The sequence below is a fragment of the Mustela lutreola genome, chromosome 2, assembly GCF_030435805.1.
Source record: "Mustela lutreola isolate mMusLut2 chromosome 2, mMusLut2.pri, whole genome shotgun sequence".
NCBI classification, from domain to species: Eukaryota; Metazoa; Chordata; class Mammalia; order Carnivora; family Mustelidae; genus Mustela; species Mustela lutreola.
This window is the reverse complement of record NC_081291.1, coordinates 148,781,451-148,800,503: the sequence shown is the minus strand read 5'-3', so window position 1 is coordinate 148,800,503 and position 19,053 is coordinate 148,781,451. Positions and strand designations below refer to the sequence as shown.

At 44.8% G+C, this 19,053-nt stretch overlaps 2 long non-coding RNA genes across 2 annotated transcripts in view; both read right to left on the bottom strand.

Annotated features, from left to right (window-relative positions):
• LOC131824997 (uncharacterized) overlaps positions 1-5,104 on the bottom strand; it is an 85,204-nt gene extending 80,100 nt beyond the window's left edge. The window contains exons 1-2 of the long non-coding RNA XR_009351078.1: positions 4,937-5,104; positions 3,177-3,258 (exon numbers count right to left, since the gene is read on the bottom strand). This is a non-coding gene — a long non-coding RNA (uncharacterized LOC131824997). The remainder of the gene's footprint in view (positions 1-3,176; positions 3,259-4,936) is intronic.
• An 8,918-nt stretch (positions 5,105-14,022) lies between these two features.
• Positions 14,023-18,112, bottom strand: LOC131824996 (uncharacterized). Its single transcript, XR_009351077.1, has 3 exons — positions 17,895-18,112; positions 16,739-16,832; positions 14,023-16,092 (listed from the first exon to the last, which is right to left on the bottom strand). It is a non-coding gene; the product is annotated as an uncharacterized LOC131824996 (long non-coding RNA).
• Positions 18,113-19,053: the final 941 nt, after the last annotated feature.

Sequence of the window (19,053 nt, the reverse complement as noted above, 5' to 3'; positions counted from 1 at the left end):
AGTTCAGAAGCTATGCCACTGAAGTTGTGGTTCCAGCCTCTCCCTCTCTTATCTACACAGCACACCATTGCTAGAACGTTCTAAAGTGCCTTTTAAAATGCTACTAGCTAAGGGTGCTAGGGTAGCTCAGTTGGTTGAAATGCTACCAGCTCAGTGAGGGTGAACGCATTCATTGACCCCATGAGTATTTATTGAGGCACTGGGCCTGATCCTGGGGATAAAACAGTGAGTGAAATACCACATCCTTGTCCAGGGAGTGTAGAGCCTAGTGAGGGAGCCAGACACCCACACATACAGACACCTCTCCGGGCTTAAACTGATACAGCAACAAAAAATAACTTGGTGCTGTGAAGGGGATCACTGAGGAGACCCTAATTCAGAAAGATTTCCTGAAACTCCCACTACTTTGTACCCTCCTCACCCCAGGGCACCAGTCTGATTTAGGTTCGATGGATTTTTTTATTTTTTTATTTTTATTTTATTTTATTTTATTTTTTGTCTTATAGATACTAGAGGCAGTCAGTCACAAAAGGGAGGTCTCTGAGAGTGGAGGAACCCAAGGCTCCAGGACATGACACCATTTGTCCCAAATTACCCACCTCAGGCATGGAGGGACCTGGATTTGAACGCGAATCCCTCTTCTTCCTCCTTCTCGCTCCCCTCATTCTCTCCCTTTCTCCACCTCCCCCAGCATCACTGGGGGGGGCACCCACTCAGCCTTTGCCCATGCTGTTCCTGGATGTTCCCCTTCTCGCTGCTGCTCAGCTAAACCCCTCTGTGTGGTCTAACCCTAAGTGCAATGGGAGAGGAAAGAAGGGGGGTGGCGGCACAAGCTGAAGGCGGTAAGGAATGCACGGGGGTCTATGTTGGACCTTGAAGGTTGTGTGGGATGTAGGATTTAGCTAAGAGAAATGTGGACAAAGAGGGCCTGGATTTGGGGAGCAGTGGAAGAGGTTATATGTGCTGCCAGTGACCAACACGAAGCCATTTGAGTGGTCTGGGAGAACTGTGGAAGGTGGGATATTAACGCAGCGATATTATCATGGAAAAAAACAGACAACATGCCTGCCCTCAAGGAATTCTCTATTAACTGGAAATGCATTAGAAAAAAAAATCTCTTTAATAACTCCTCATGCCCTGGCACAATCCTGGGCACTGCATAGTTTCCAAAGTTCAATACCAGACTGACGGGCTAAAATTCTTTTGAACTCAGTAGAGAGCCGACTCCAAACCTTTCCATCTGCTGACTCCTTCTTTGTACACGAAGACCACATTTTCCATTTGCCTTAAAACAGCTTAACATTTTTGCTGCATTACTGAGGCCACTTTAATTTATCACTTTGTTTTAAAGAATCACACCATCCAAAAATAGCACAAAATTACTCATTCTGTTCGAGGGTAGATGGTACGTACTGTAACCTTCACAGGAGGCGTGTAATCTCTTATTGATCGGACCAGTGTGAATACAGTCCCGATTATCTGTGCATTCTAATGGTCTCAAATGGGAGCTGCTCAGTGTTTGTGAAGCAGGTTACCTGTCCCCCCCCCCACCCCCGCCCAGAGCCACTGAAGGATGGCTGAGCAGCCGCAGAAAGAAGCTGCACGACTGGGTTCTGAATTCCTCCCTTATCCAGGCCCAGGCAGGCTCAGATATTTTAGAAAGAGTTGACTTACCAAACTTTCTCTCCCCCAGCTCTTCATAATGTTATTTCGTGTCTTTATTTCTCAAACGTTTAGTTTTACATTGGATTTCATATTTTAAGCACAGAAGAAAATGGTTTAGGATTTCATTGGAGCCTGGGCAGATCATTAGAAGGGAGAATTTTTTGAGAAATAGGAGTCAGGGCTGGGCTTTCCAGAAATTTTGTTGGGGTTACTTGTGATTGTTCTTATTTTTATAGCAATTATAGTTTCCTCTCCCCACCACTTGCCTTGTGTCCTCCCTATCCTCCCTCACCCCCCGCCAGAACAAAAGAGGGCTCCTTTTGAGTGCTCTGTCATGAAAAATCACCATAATGGAATATATATGAGGATTAGGAATAGAAATGTCAGGCCTTATTAAGTCTCAGTAGTCAAACTCTTGTGTTTCCCATTAGGGCTCCAGTGTTTGAGATCTTCCAGAGAGGAAGAATTCTGCCTGTCCCATAGGAAACGCTGCCCCTCCCCCAGACTTAGCAGAACCTTGCCTGGGGTCAGTCCTTATTGGAAGCCTGCAGTGTTTTCCACTTTTGTTGACTTTTAGAAAATTCTATTTCAGAGGAGACCTTTGGGAGCTTCGTGTAATCAAATTCTGTCAAGGAGGGGAAAGTCTAGCTGTTAGTATATTATTAAATGCCCTGTATAACCACAGAATCTGGGCATTCATAATCTCTCTCCCCAAGGAGCTCAGAGAGCTTTGGAAACATTACTTTCTTTTATTCAACCTCACAAGGGACATGAAGATAAGGGGGCGGGGGGCAGGCTTTTTAAGCAATCCTCCCAGCATGCTCAGCTGTCTTAGTCCCATATTCCTTATTTCTATTCTGGGCTTCTATAACTCAGGAGAAATGCGGACCAAGGTAGAGCCACCAGAGAAATGAACGACGAAGGTAGAGCCACCAGAATGGGGGCAATCGTCAGTGTTTGGAGGCACTTTTGCACTTGGAGCAAAGCAATGATCTTGTTCTTGAGTGGACTTGTAAGTCCACTTGTGAGGGAGGAAAGGAGGTGCCTTCTTTACTGCCTGGGAATTAGCAGATGACTTCAGGAGCCCAGAAATGAGCCATTGGCCCAGGATATACCTTGCTCAAAAGGCAAGCTCCCCCACCTTCTGCTGCTAAGGAGAGCTTCTGACACATCTCCCTGGCCATCTTCCACTTTAGAGAATGATTGTGCTTATCAGCATAGACCCACCTTCCTGTGGGCTGCCAAGAAGTATCTGGGTTAGTGGGAGTTTCTAGCTGTAGGAGCCGCCAGCCCAGGATGTGAACTATGGTGACTCCGTATTGAACTTTGTGGTCAGAGTGACCACGCGCACTCTCTCAGGGGAAGAGTCCCTGATGTCAGACCAGTCTCTAGGCAAAAAGTAAACCAAGGGGCATCTCTTCCCTTCAGGCATCTAGATTCCTCTGGAGTATAGATGGAAATAGTTGGAAACCTTAACACACATTCACATCTCTTCCTCATCTACAACTTACTTTGCTCAGTCGGCTTTACAGAAAAGACTGAATGAAATTATTCTTGGTGAGGTTCTGTTGCTTCTCCCAGGGGTATTTGCATCTGTAAAAGAGCCAAACTTGAGGCCAAAGAGTAAAACTAATATAGAGGAGGTATTGGAAAGTAAGGGAAGCATTTTAGCCATAGTACATCCCTCCCCTAGACAAAGATTCTCCCAGAAGCGTGGCAGATGCCTACTCTCCCTTCTCAAAGATGTGGGACAGGGGCACCTGGGTGGCTCAGTGGGTTAAAGCCTCTGCCTTCAGCTCAGGTCATGATCTCAGGGTCCTGGGATCAAACCCCGCATCGGGCTCTCTGCTTGGTAGGAAGCCTGCTTCCCTCTCTCTCTCTCTGCTTGCTTCTCTGCCCACTTGTGATCTCTGTCTGTCCAATAAATAAATAAAATCTTTTTTTAAAAAAATGTGGGACATACAAGAGAGCAGCAAGGAGCGTGGAGATTAATCACGGCTTTACCAGCTGAGTGACTCAGCCCTGACCCCTCCCGCTTCTGGACATCGGTCTGCGTCTCTGAAGAATGAAGGACAGAAGGAAGACCCAGTCCACACCATTCCTTCCACCATCTCCTCTCCTCCTGCCTCTTCCTCCCCCTCACTGTTGGGGGCCCTGAACTGATAACAGCGCTTACTCCAGGCCAGCTGTGTAAGCCGAAGCGGGAAATCAGGGCCTATCGCGAGTCACCCCCAGAAGTTCTGTGTAGGTTGAATAGGGAGCAGCAATCTGGTGGAAGGGTGGAGCGGGCAGGCGCATGCTCTACATAGTACGGTGCTCTCCCCACCTCCACCCAAGCCGCTCTTCGGCTCTAAGGCTTACCAGCTCTCATGCGTCCTTCGGCTCTAACACTTATCTTATCCTCAAGATACCGTACAGCCTAGAGTTTTAGGATTCAAAATGTCAGCCTCAACTCTGGAGTCTGACCTAGTGGCTACTTCAGACGGAACGTCTCTCCAGCCCTTCTGTGCTTTTTTTTTTTTTTTTTAAGATTTTACTTGTTTATTTGAGAAAGAGATCACAGGCAGGGGAGAGGCAGAGAGAAAGAGAGAGAGAGACTCCCCGCTGAGCAAGGAGCCCTATGCGGGGCTCTATCCAAGGACCCAGGGATCATAACCTGAGCCCAAGGCAGCCGCTTAACCAACTTGAGCCACCCAGGCTCCCCCTTCCATGCTATCTGCCTTCCGTCTTTTCCTGCTCTGCCCTCCGACGTCAAACAGGCTGGAGAAAGGCAGGCCCCTTTCCGCCGCAGCTGTGAGCCCGCTGGGGCCTCCTGTCGTAAGAAGCTGGGAGCGTGGTGCCGGAAAGCCCTTCAGATCCCCGCAGGCCCGGCAGAGGCACGAGGCCGGGCAGGGTTGCAGCTGGAAAGGGAGTAACAACCGGTTCTATCAGAGCAACTTGCATGAGAGCCGACCGGCCGGGCATGAGCACCAACGCTAACACAAATTAAACAGAGTCACTGCAGAACCGGTATTGCTCTTTTTCAGTCCGTGGGAGCCTCCTGCCAAGATCAGAGCGATCCCCATGGATGTGATGAGTGTGAGCAAGCCAGAAAAGGGACCGGCCCGCGCCGGCGACACGTGTTATTTTAACCTTCTGCAAGGCTATTCTTAGTCTGTACACCTTGTTCTATCTCAGATGCGATCCAGATGGTACACAACCTAATGGTGTTGCTTCAACAGAGATTTGTAGGTAACCAGACCAAGCGTACACTACGTCAGGAGCTGCTCACCTGGGGGCCCTGTGGTTCAGGTCACCGGCGTGTCCCCGGGCAACGCGCTAATCAAGGTGCTGGAAGCTGAGGACACACGGTGAACTCCTTCTCTCCCCTCATGGGCCAGGTGCACAGGCAGGTAACTTTAAAGTGATCCCAGACGCAGAAAGAGCCAAAGGAGCCGGGAGGAGGGGCCGCTGACTTGGCGTGGCGGTGGGGGCGGGGCCTTGGAAGACAGATGTGAGGCCAGGCTTACCGGTTGAGAGGAGTTCCCTAGGTGAGAGGGAGGAAGGGAGGGCATTCCCAGCAGGGGGAGCTCTCCTGTTGTGCATTGCGTGGAACTCCCGTGGGGGTGGCAAAGGAAGCCAGCAAAGGGGAAGAAAAACGATTGCCTACTCTGCCTTATCTATTCTTCTCACCCGGCTCTGATTCCTGAAGAGAGAGAGGACACACTGAGGGATGGTTTTGAGCCGCTTAAAGGAGGTTGGATGATGTTGGAGTGCTGTTTCTAGTTAGGAAGAAAACCAACAAAAATCCAACCTGCAAACAGGAATGTCCATGCATAGGGAAATAGTGAAACAAATATGGTACACCCAGCTATGTTATGGGCAGTCTGTAGTCATTAAAAAAAAAAAAAAAAAAAGATCTACATGGGCAAACACAAAGAGATATCTGAGAAACACTGTTAATTTAAAAAAGCAAGTAAAAGAAAAATATGTATAATTATAATAGGTTCCCATTTATGTAGAGATATGTATTTTTTTGCATTTATGTATTTTCTGTGCATTTACACATACAAACACATAGAAGATACTATGTGATTACACATACAAACACTAGAAGATACTCAGCTTCTGGGGAGGGAGGTGGGTTAGAGGAAGGCAAAGAAAAAGAAACTTTAACTCTTATTTAATTCACTTCCATGTTATTTACATTCTTTTTAAAAAGATTTTATTTATTTATTTCACAGATAGAGATCACAAGTAGGTAGAGAGGCAGGCAGAGAGGAGGAAGCAGGCTCCCTGCTGAGCAGAGAGCCCGATGCGATGCGGGGCTCAATCCTAGAATCCCGGGATCATGACCTGAGCCGAAGGCAGAGGCTTTAACCCACTGAGCCACCCAGGTGCCCCCATATTATTTACATTTTTACAAGAGCATGTATTACTTGGGTAATTTTTTTTTCCTCCCAGTGGGAGAAAAGGCACTGGATTGAAAGACAGAGATCCTCCAAGAAGTTGTAGAGAGTGGTCTTTGCTCCTTCCCTTCACTCCCCGCAATCATCTAAATTCAGGAGAAACTGAGATGCCCCAGAAGCTCCCCTCTCCCCTCCTGGCCATCAAAAATAATGCCAGCACAGAGAACCAGAGGAAAGTAGTGTACTAGGAGTACTGGATTTGTTTGTGGGCTTCCCTATTGTTAGAAACAGATGGTTTATTTGATTTACTCTCGGGAGTTATTTTTCTGGTGGTAAGTAATTCAAGGGATCCTTTGTGATCACCTGTGAATAAATAAAACAGTGATATTGCAATTAAAATAAAATAAATTAAATTAATTAAAATAAATCATTAAAGTCAACTTTAATGCTGACATAAGGAATATAATCTAAATTCTAACGTGCATTTAAATTATAACGTTGTGTCAGAGGCTATTGGACCTAGGGATAATATTTTCTAAAATGTCTTCTCTTACCCAGTTCCCCACCCCACCCATCCATCCATGATTTCATTTGATCAACCACAAAACAGAAGTATCAAGCTCGAACAATGCTTCAATGATACCCTGTTAGAGCCTGTTCCACCAACACCACATGGGCTTGGGGGGGGCGGTCATCTACCTCTTTAGAGTCTCCTATGTCAAATAAACTCCAATAAACCATGAGGGGTCCCTGATTACCTACAAGATTCCTTTCTCGGACTTCTGGTTCAAGTCTGATCTAGAAAGAGCTCCTGGCCTTCTTAACCCTCAACTTGCCAGGGATAGAAAATGACCATAAGTAATAGAACTTTATTCTGCCTCTAGGAATGAGAGGCTGTAGGGTTTGAGGGCTCTGCCCATTGTTTAGTTCTGGAGGAAAGGTCACTTAACCTGCTTAAGCCCCCATTTCCTCGCATCTGCACAGAGTCTAGGCCAGAGAATGTGTTTAAGTTGTATGTACCCCTGGCAGTGGGGGGCGGGAGCTGTGAGATTACAGAAGATTTTATTTTTGAGTAGAGCTTGGCTGTCACACCCCAAAGCAAAGCAGCCCACAGAAAACTATTTTCTTTTATATAAATATTCCCACAGTGAAAAACTAGAGGTAAGAATGTTTTCCCTCATAAGCTTATAGATCCCCAAGGCCAAAGCTGTCTAAGTCAGAGGTTTGTAACTGGGATCCTAGAACACAATTCAGAGGGCTCATGTTTAGTTAGAGCAGGGAATAAAAATCTGTCTTGATCTTTACTAACCTCTTTCAGAAATTTAGTAACTTTTCTCTTTTAACTGTGATCACAAACCACAGTAGTATTATCAGTCAGGACCTGTGATTTAGTCACCAATAGAAATCACAGATAATTTTATAGAACATGACAGTTGTCCCACATATCTCAATTTATTTGCTTTCATCTCTACTCCCAAATTATGGTAGCTATTCAACCTGCAATTAGACCTAGTTAGTTAATACTTAATAAAGAGGCACACATGTTATTATATCACAGATTTAAAAGAATATCCCAATAACTATATTTCAGGATAGTCAGATTTCTTTATAACCCAATGTGTATTTTTTTTTAAACTTTTATTTAAAGACCTGAGAGGGGTCCATTAACTTTGCTAGACTGCCAAAGGGATCTACGCCCAATAAAGGTTAAGAACCCCTGCTCTAAGTGGGGTTAGAGTGGGGTTTGTAAATGTTCCTAAAGGTCTGTGTCAATGTCACTTTATTTACACATTCCTGAGATTCAGCCTCTAGCTCATTGAGCTCTTCCTAACCAAATATGCTGAGGAAGAAGCTGCATCTGTGTAAATATCATCCAGCTAAAGTGTCAGGTTTCCTCCTCTTCTTCACAGTTGTTTGCAGCCAACAGCTAAAGGCATTAGAAGGATCAAATATCCTGTATGGCTGGATGAAGAGAGAGGAACTTCTATGGAATTACAACCCAGGCATTTTGGTTGAACCCTGTGAACTTGTTTGCTTTGCTTAGAGTTAAGTGCAACGATGAAGTGTTCTGAGAATGAAAGAAGTCACAAACCTATAAGTTGTTGGTTTGATTCTCTCCATGGGCATTAGGGCATCACCTAATACCTGCCTAACACTTTGATTATGAACAGTCTTGATTGGGTACAACAGATGGCTTTCGCCCTGCTCTCATCAAGGTACCATTGAGTTAGAAGGGTTCTGAGGCCATCTCCAGGCTTACAGAGGGAAAAGGTGCTGTGGTTGCTTGCTGATGGTTGCCATGGTGAGGGGATGTAGCTATGTGCATGTCCTGTGATTATCCTCAGTCTAGTCCGAACTGGTACCAATGGTCATCTTTACTTGAGACCCAGATAGAAATACATTTTTTTTTAAAGATTTTATTTATTTATTCGACAGAGAGAGATCACAAGTAGGCAGAGAGGAAGGCAGAGAGAGAGGAGGAAGCAGGCTCCCTGCTGAGCAGAGAGCCCGACGCGGGACTCGATCCCAGGACCCTGAGATCATGACCTGAGCCGAAGGCAGCGGCTTAACCCACTGAGCCACCCAGGCGCCCCTAGAAATACATTCTTGACCATTCCTTTGGTGTCCCTTCTCTGTGCTGAAGAGAAAGGGGAACCTCAGTACTTGCAACTATTTTGCCAACTAGTTGATTTAACACCATGACATTGTAGAAAACTGCCTGGGATGCCCCAAAATAATATAGCACAATTGATAAGGGGAATTTATTTAAAATAATTTGATCAAAGAAAATGTGATTTCTGTGCTTCCCTCCCACTTATTGATATCATAAAGTTTGATCTCATGACTTTGGTTCAGAAACAATTCTTCAAACCTGATGCTTACTGATTCAGTTTCCTTGGCTTTGCTTCTCTTGTAGGCCATGATAGGCAGGGTTTAAGCTGTCTTGCATTTACAGAGTGCTCTGTCTTTTACAAAACAGTTTTTATTTTTACACTCTCTCCGGAGGCATCTCTCAACAGGCAGGAAAGCTCAATTGTTATCACTATTCCCATTTTACAGATAAAGAAACAGGGGCTCCAAGAAGTCAGGTGACTTACCCAGGATCTTACTCTCAGTTCAGTGCTCTCTCAGCCATAAGATATTGCCTTCCAGGGTCTGCTTGTTTATATCATGTTCTTCTAAAGAAAGGAAATACTTTTTTTGTTTGTTTGTTTCAGTGGGGGAGGGGAAGAGGGAGAATGAGAGAGAGAATCCCAAGTAGGATCCACACCCAGACAGAACCTGATGCAGGGCTCGATCTCATCATCCCAAGATCGTGATCTGAACCAAAATCAAGAGTTGGTCTCCTTACTGACTGAGCCACCCAGGGGCCCCAAAGAAATCTTCCTAAAAGAAAATGAAAACAAACCAATATTCTTATATGATCAAAATGCACTGTCATCCACCTATCAGCTCTTCTCATGTTGGCCAAGCTAGAGGTGACGTTTCTGGTTTTCTTCTCTTTCCTCCTATTTTAGCAGGATTTAAAGTATCTGCTTAACCATTTACACTTCATCCTTCCACCAGTCCGAGTTAGTAAGAACACGGTTTGTTCAAGCACAGGGAGTCTGCAGAAGGGTTCTTTTTAGGATCTCAAATCAAATGATCCAGTCCAGGTTTTGTAAATGCATTTTCTTACAAGCGCCACTTCTGATGCCAGAGGCAGATGCAGGTGTTGGAAGTTTATCTTAGGACACACTAGGAAATGAGCAAGCAGAGGAAACCATCTTGACAGAGATGAAGACAAGCTTTGTGGAGCACCGAAATGTTCCTCTAGAGACCGCAGTAACCCCAGAGGCTCAAAGCAGTGTGGTAGCCAGAATTTCTCTGCCTCTGCTTTTGTGCCATAATCAACTGCCAAATCCCCAGCTACCAAATCTCACAACTTCTACTGCTTCATGGCTCTGCTCACCACCTTTTGTGTGTTGGCGTCCGTCTCTACACCTTGGCGTCCGTCTCTACACGTCTCTACGTCCTAAGCCTATGTCTTTCTGGGAACTCCAAGGACCAGAAATCAACTTCTTCGGTAGTTCAAACAGAACCCTCCTAGAGAAGGTTATTATTGGGTTTTTTTAGGTCCCTTGTGTGTCCCTGCACCAGTTAGTGAAGATAGAGGGATGGGAGATACACATGTCGCCAGGGATTTAGAGTCCTATCTCAGCCACATGTTGTGGGAAGGAGCTCTCCAAGAAAGTGGTGATCCATGAACAACCTGAGGTAATTTTTCTGAAAAGAAAAAAAGTGTCCTTGGCAGGGAATTTGGACTTCATGGCCTGATCTGAATATTTTCCTAAATATAGTTAAATGCTTTCACAATTTCAAGTTTCAATTTCTTCTAGAAAATAAGAATCTATCAGATTGAATGTTAGCTGGTTTTTAAATGAATCTCAAATCTATAGAACACTCATAAGACCTTGGGGTATGTGCAGAAAGGAACAGAACAAAGAAAAACCATTATATACTGTCTATGTCTCCAAAAGAGTCTTTATCTTCTTTAAAAGACTTTACTTGAGAGAGAGAGGGTATGCGCAGAAGGGGCCAAGGGAGAAGCAGACTCCCTGGTTAAGTAGAGAGTCTGACGCCGAGCTCGATCCTAAGACCCTGAGATCATGATCTGAGCCAAAGACAGATGCTTAATTGACTGAGCCACCCAGGTGCCCTTCAAGAGTCTTTTAGTAACAAATAGTACCAGTTGTGTTTCTTCATTTGCAAGCAACAGAAATCAACACTGGCAATCTAAGCAAAGTAAAATGTACTGGGAGAATACTGAAAGGAAACAGGGCATCTCTGGGGAAACAGGAATCTTAGGACTGGTTGGCCTTATAGCAGGACAATATGTCTGAGCACACCACTGCGATCAAAGAGCTCTAGATGCTCATGCAGGTGGTGAAATTATAAAGAAAAGCGAGAAAATCACCTTCATAAAGGTTGGGTTAATAGTAAACTCAAGAAATAAAGATAGGATGGGTTACATAATTTATAGGTCCCCAGGCAAAATGCAGAATGATTCGTTGAAAGATTATAGAATTTCGAGATGACAACTGCAGAACATTAACACAAGCCCCAGACACTTCTAAGCAGGGAGTCCTGTGTGACTGCCCAGCTCACACACACATGAAGTCGTCCCTGAATGAGGACAAGGGTTTCAGTTGGTGAAGGGCACGGAGGAGGCTCTAGGAGGCAAATAATCATGACCGTAGTCCTACATGGGCACTTGCTTTCAATTCTTTATAAATCTTTTGTGTAGTTTTATGTGCTCTTCTTGAAGTAGTGTTATATTTCACAATTAAAAAAAAAAAAAAGGACCATACCTCCTGTCCTGTGTTAATTGTACAACATTCAATATACCAGGATAAAGAGTCAGAGTGGCCCAGTGCAGACTGCCATAGAGGAATAGTAATCGAAAAATAATAACAAAAATGAAAAGGCAAACTAGACCAAGATGAAGAGACAAAGAAGAATGCTGCATCGAAGAGCTCAGAGTTCCTGAGCTGTTAGCCCGTGCTTGAGATGCTATCTGAAGTCACTCATTAAGCATTTGTTATCACCCTGTGAAATAGGGCCCCCCCCCTTTAGCTTCCAGAGTGGGTTGTGGGTGCTGAACTTGTGACCATGATCTCACACTGTGAGGGAAAGAGAATTCCTTAAAAGGAAAGCGGATGTTGGGATATAGAATGGTAGTGGGTAGCCAAGAAAGGCCAAAATCCACTACATCAAGTAAGAAGAGAGGGCTTTACTATAGGCTTTTCTGTTCTGCATTTAATAATCATTTGCCCGGGGGGGCCTGGGTGGGTTAAAGCCTCTGCCTTCAGCTCGGGTCATGATCCCAGGGTCCTGGGATTGAGCCCCACATCGAGCTCTCTGCTCCTTGGGGAGCCTGCTTCCCTTCCTCTCTCTCTGCCTGCCTCTCTGCCTACTTGTGATCTCTGTCAAATAAATAAATAAAATGTTAAAAAAAAAAAATCATTTGCTGGTTTCCAAAGTTGGAAAGAGAGAGGAACAAAGTTGAACAATACAGTGACCTTCAAGTTACTATCCTATGTCACTAAGAAAAAAGGGGTAAGAAGGGGAGGAAAATCTCTAAAATACAAAGAAATATACATGAAGTGCTTCGTAACTAAAGAAGCAAGTTGTGGGTGAGTCCAGGGTCAGCATTACACATTACATTCCCAAGGTAGCTTCAGCCCTGCAAAGATGGACCCAGAAGCCTAAACCCTGTGCGAGGCTATCTCCTCCATAATGCAGGTGCCCTCAAAAGTAACCTGGCCACAGACGTGGTTGCTTTCTTGCCAGCCTGGAACAGCTGAGAGGCAGGCACACTATTCACATTAGGTTCACGGACATGCAAAGCTGCCAAGAGCGGGGCTCACGAAGAGGCAGAAATCTGGAAATGCCATTAGTGACAGATGCAGCCCGGCATGCCTGTCTGTAGAGGCACCAGCTCTGGCCCTTGGGACCGAGGCAGATTCATCTCGGATCCTGACAGCCCCTCAGGGCCGACCTGAGAACAGGGTGAGTGGGTGGCGGGCCACACAGAAGGACCCCATAAAGCCAGGCCAGTTGTTGGTCACAAGGGTTCAAGTCCTTGGAGGCTGTCCAACCTGACTTTGGAATTAGGAATCTGAGATCCACCCTCCACTGTCTCACCTTGGGCAAGTTAATTTACCCCTCCCTGCCTTGTTTCCCGGGTGCAAAATGGGGAAGCCATATTCTGGGCTGGTTAGGATTAAATGAGATGATACAGAGACACTGGCAGTGGTAATTATTGTTAATCGTGTCTATGTAAAATGAGGGAACAAGTGGAAGGATCTCTAAATCTCTTTCTTTCTTTTTTTTTTTTTTAAAGATTTTGTTTATTTTGACAGAGACACAGTGAGAGAGGGAACAGAAAGAGGAGGAGTGGGAGAGGGAGAGAGAGGCAGGCTTCCCACTGAGCAGGGAACCTGATGCAGGGCTCGGTCCCAGAGTCCTGGGATCCTGACCGAAACTGAAGACAGATGCTTAATGACTGAGCCACCCAGGCACCCCTCTAAGTCCCTTTCTAATAGTGACATTCTGTGATGATCTTAAGGCTAAAGTATTTATGAGTTTGAATTTCTATTAGCAGAAGTAGCTGTTCCGTTGAAGGCACTATCTGTGCGTGAATTTTCACTTCTGTTTTTATGACTGTTAAAATCTCTGGCGATCTTCACACACGGGCTCATGCAAAAGACAACTCTTTTAACCTAACCGCTTGAACATTTATAACCAGTGCGGCCAAATGTTGAACAGGGAGGAAAACTTGGAGACTGAATCTGTCTATTTTTAATCAGTCCTACCTTCTCCAGAGAGTTCGTTCCGGAAGGTAGGAATTGAGGCCCAGAGGGGCACACATCAGTGCGAGGAAGGTCACGTGACAGGAGAATTCTAGATTTAGAAGTTCAACGTGGAGATTACACTTGCTGAAAATATTCTTAATGTATATTTTCGTGGTAAATTGTTAACATTCTTTCCATATTTCCTAACCTCAGCTATTCCCTTTCCTCCACTGTGGTTAAGGGTAAAAATTCAGGAATGGATAACTTTCAGAGAACTGAGGAGACAGGACTTTGCCTGTGGTCAGGAAAAAAAAAATCAAAAAGGGAAATTTCAGTTACTTCGAAGCTGGTTTGTGAAAAGTCAGCACAGGGGAAAGGCAGTGGGAGGAGGCCTCTCCAGGGGCCCAGTTGAGGCTCCAACTCCCCATTTGTCTTAATTTGGCTTGTGGTTCTGCAGGCCCAGGAAAACACAGACTTGCGCTAATGTAGCCCAGGCAAAATGTTGGAAGGAAGAAAGTTTAGACATTTTGTACAAGCTACAGAAAATAAAAGCAATAAGAGAGGTACTGTAACTTCTCAAGGGCACTAAAAAGAGTCCTCAAATACATCCTCAAAGAAACTGGGCTGTTTATTGTGGTGTCACATTTATGACCCATATAGGTAGCAGTCAACTAATATCATTATAAAACTCTGATTTATAGGCACTTATATTGGATTTTTCCTCCCACTGGGACCTCCCATTTGACAGGACTGTGTCGTCATTTGCGTGAGGAATTCCTGTTGCAGTTGGGGGATGGTGGCTTTCCAGTGGCCAGGATGGTGACCACTGATGACAGTTTAACATATTCCATTTCTTCAGGGGGCAAAAGTCACATGCATACGGTTGGATTCTTGGTAGAGTGTCTCTTTCAATTTCTGTTATGTTGATACAGAGAATTTCTCTGGAAAAAGATCTCTCTAATAAAATTATGAATAAATCATTTGGACTGATCCCAGTTGGAGAAACCAATGTGATTTTTAGAAGTCGAAGCCTTCAGATTTTTCATCAAGATTCTTGGTAAATTCATTTTTTAACAACAGCAGCACACCATAACTTGGTCTGGGGAATCATGTAGATCGGATTTGTCAGACAGGGGACCAGGAACAGATGATGCCAATAATCCAGCAAATGGTTGATTTCTGCCGCTCCCCCCACCCCCACCCCCACCGGCCGAAGGAACAACTACTCTTTGAGAGCCAGCTCCCGACTTCAGGGCTCCCACAGTCCCGCTCTCTGAAAGCCCTGTAAAAAGCAAGGGGGGGGGGGGGGGCGGAAGGCAATCATTTTAAAGAGATCACATTCGGTTTTATTAAAAAACCAAAACAGCTGGGGCATTGATTTGCAAGCTCTGTAATGTCATTGGTATGCCTGACCTGGCCAAGATATTAAAAAGATATTTAAGGAAATGTCAGTAAGTGTCTCAGGCACAAGCTTTGGCATATCCCAACAGCATTATGGTGCTTTGGGTCATTCATCTTCCTTTATGTTTTGCTATGCAGAGAGAAGGGAGGGAACAGTTACAAAATGATTTACTGTGACACGTCCAGCCTAATGAAAGCATGTGCCGCTCGCCAGCGCTCCTGGCTAATCTGCCCCCTCCCAGATGCTCAGCCATATGTCCCATGCTTGGCCTGAGCAACAATTGTGTTGGTGGGGAAGGATTCCTGGGATCTGAGTGTTTTTAACAGCAATCCCAGAAAGCTCTGAGGCTGCTGGCTCAGGTAGAAAAGCAGCAGGAAAGGGCTCATCAGTTTGGGGCTAAGTATTTTTAAAGATGCTCGTGTGGTATAATTACAGGATGGAGGGAGATTTACTGTCTCCTCAGACCCTGGAGGATAGCTAAAAGAGGAGTTTGGGCTTCAGCTGAGCAACTTTGCACTGTTGCTGGCCTCCCGGCTCAGGTTCTTTCTTGCCTTGCCTCTCGCTGGCCCCTCTGTGACTCCCGGCAGCGGCCACATTCCCCGGTTGCCAGAACCTGGCATCCCACCCTTTCCCAGCTGCACATGGTACTGCTCGCTTAATGCAAGCAGCTGCTGCTTTGACCAAGTGTGTTTCTAGCCCCCTGCCTATTGCAACACTAGATCCATTGCTTCTGCCTCTTGGAATGAAATCGACATTTATTGAACACCAGCTATATTCTGTGTAAGACATCTTGTGAGGCCCTGTGAAAGACAGAAAGCAAGTCGGTATAAAGTAGATCTTTGCCCCCCAAAATCAACGAGATAGTTGTAAATTAATGCTCCCATCTTATGTCCAGGTATACCCTGGACAAGGTTCTTAACCTCTTTGTACCTCAGTTTTTCAATCTGTAAAGTGGGGAGAATAACAGGACACAGGATTCTGCCTATGAATTAATGTGTGCACAATGCTTCGAATAGTAGGGGACACATAAAGAGTACTCAATTAATTTTAGCTCGTTTTGAGCCCTAGTTGGAAGGAAAAGGAAAAAAGAGAAGTAAAATAATAGGCATCTGCCGCACCCTGTAATAAGAGTTCTATATGCGTAAACATAATGCTCCCACTGTGGGATAAGGCAGGTATTACTATTATGCTTTCATTTTTGAGTAAGGAAGATCTGCCAGGTTAGTAAGTTGTACACGTTTCCAATGTTGACAGGGCTGATGGTTAAGGCCAAAACTCCTTGGTGCCAAAGCCCGCAATTCTGAAAAGACAAAGAATTTAAAATGTAATTCATGTTTCCGAGACACCAGAAGATGTGTAGTAAGGTGCTAGCTGACTGATTCCCAGCACATCCCACAGGAAGACAAGGCTGTGAGAGTTCACTTCCAAATGGAACCTCAGGGCAAGAAAGCTGACTGGAAAAGGTGGGGTTGGAAGACAATCTTGAGGGATGAGTGTAATTTTGGAAGGGTAGCCGAAGCCCATTGACTCTGTGAGCAATCCTACAGGAGTTTGCACCATCTCTCTAAGGGACAGGGCACAAACTGTTTGCCCAAAGCCAAGAGCTCAGGAAAGTCTAAAGATGGCAGGTTTGAACTCTTTCCTCTGGGCATTGGGGGTCGATGGAGCGTCTTAGCAGTGCCTTTGAAAGGCTTGTTCTGCTAGAGTATATTAAATAAGCTGGAACATAAGAGTCCATTAGGAGGCCAGTGCTGTCCTCTTCAGCAGAATTTTTGCCGGTCTCCTCAAGGGTGGTGGCAGAGAAAACAGAGAAGCAGAAAACCAACGACCTGCACCAAAGGGGTGACTGAAAAGGGTTAACAGAGGGGCTCTTCCCAGCGGTCTTGGTAGTCTTGGTAGGGCTGGACTCTGCCATCAGAGCTCAAGTCATCCTCTGTAGCTCTTACCCACGCAAACCCCAAAAGGGCAGAGACTGAGGTGCAATTCCTGGACTCCGGGAGCGGAGCTGGATCCGAGGGCCGCCTGGCAGGAGCTGTGACTCTGGGTGGGGGGACACAACCAACATGCTGCAAGCAGCAGGGAGGTAACCAGGAAAATAAATAGCCCATCCTCCCTCCTCCCACTCCTCTCCTGCCTGGGCAGGAGCCCTCTCTTCAGTCCGTATAGGCCATCATTCCTGGACAGAGGACAGGATGGAGAAGAGTCGAGTGCGACCCAGGGGTGCAGATGGAAGGCACACAACACAGAAGGTTTGTTACGTGATTAGGTAATCGACATGGCCCAGAGCCTGGCATGCAGAAGGTACTGAAGACTTGAAGGTCATTATGATTTCTTAGTGTTTCTCCTGCTTTGGTTGGCTTGGTATTCATGTATCCAGCTCAGCACCTCAGGCCTCGCCACAATCAAAAAACGTTCTCAAATCCCTCAGTAGCATGAGAAGTGAAATGAAATCACTGAAAAGACAATTGAGTCTTTTGCCAGCAATCTTTGACCTCTTTTTTTTTTTTTTTTAAGGAATCTTAAGGAAAAAAAAAAAAGGAGGCTTGGAAATCATCTTTTTAAAACACAGCCTTTGTGATTTGTTTTATTGGAAGTTCTAAACAGAGGAAAGGGGCTTGTTTGTTTAGATTGCTATGCAACAGGAGGCATTGAGTAAATGGTTTCTCAGCTTTTATTATTTTAAACTTCACCCAGGAGAAAATTGATCCAAGGTCAAGAAAGAGAGAAGGAACAGAATATAGACTCTAGTGTTTTCAAATTTCTAAATGGCACTGCAAATAGTAGAACCTTGAAAACAAACATTTAAATATGGAAAACTTACCTTCATGATTCTCATTTACAAGTTAAAATCAGAAGAAAATCTGTCTTCATCTAGCCAAACAGATTTTTTTTTTCCAGCTGATTTATGTATGCTACATGCTGAATAAGCAAGGGAAGTTGGAAAATATATCCCTTTCAACCAAATATCAGCAAAAGGTGAAGTAGTTCTGCGAGAATTTTTTTTCCTCCTCCCTCCCGGCTCTGGACGCATGCAAAGCTCTAAGCTCAGATGCAGCCCCAGGTGAAGAGAGCAGAGGGGCACATGCCTCCCGGAAGCCTCACCCGATTTTAAGTTCAGTCCTCGAGGTTGTTGACCAGAGCTTCGAATTCCCCCTCACACGGTTTTTCATTCTGCCAAGGGCTTTCTAATTGACGCTTGTATTGGTGCGGACTCTCTCAGGTTGGCAGGCTTTGCTATAGTCTCTGCATTTTCTGTCCAAGCTAGGGGAGAGAAGGACATGAGTCGAGTGCCCTGAACTTGGTTAAATCCAACATCTGGAGGCCAATGGTGGAGAAAGAGAGCAAAGGTTAGGAGAAAAATAACACTCAGTAGCAACCAGCAAAACAAACTTTGGTCTGGAGCAACAAGAAGGCACAGCAAACATTGGATGAGCTCATGTGGCACCAAATCATCTTTTTAAAAAGTCTTACCGCTTTATCTAAGGTTAGATTATACAAAAAAATAAAAAGGAGTAAAGAAAAATAATTAAAACACCACTACCCAAAGACTGCTGGTCCTAACCCTTTGACACATTTCCTGTCAGTCTTTTTTTAAACACATACAGATTCTATATGCAGATATGTATATAAGTAAGATTGCAAAAAGATTCAATGAATATTTTTCAATCTAAAAAACAGAATTTTACCCCTGTAGTTTTATGCCATGCATTTTAAGCCTGACACTATATCTACACATTTTTCTATTTCATAAAATATTCTTGAAATGGTGATTTTTTAAAAATTCACAACGTTGGGGTACCTGTGTGGCTCAGTCATTAGGCATCTGCCTTCAGCTCAGGTCATGATCCCAGGGTCCTGTGAGGTTCACGTTGGGCTCCCTCCTCAGCGGGAAGCCTGCCTTTCCCTCTCCCACCCCCCTCCACTTGTGTTCCCTCTCTTTCTCTCCCTCTCTCTGTTAAAACAAATGAATAAAATAAAATAAAATAAAAAATCGCAGCATCATAGTTGCCCTGCAGAGGTAGCATGACTTACTTCCCCCAGCCTCATATTGTTGGCATTCACATTATTTCCAATTTTTTTTTTACTGTTTCAAGGATGTCCATTGAAATATTACTTGTAAGAATATCTTTATAATTCTGTCTGTGGGATAAATTCCTAGAAGTGAAATTACTGGTTGAAAAGCACTTAAAACATAGGGCTCAAACTGCCATCTAGAAAAGTTATGCCAACTCTTGGTCTTGTGGGAAGTTTACGAAAATAC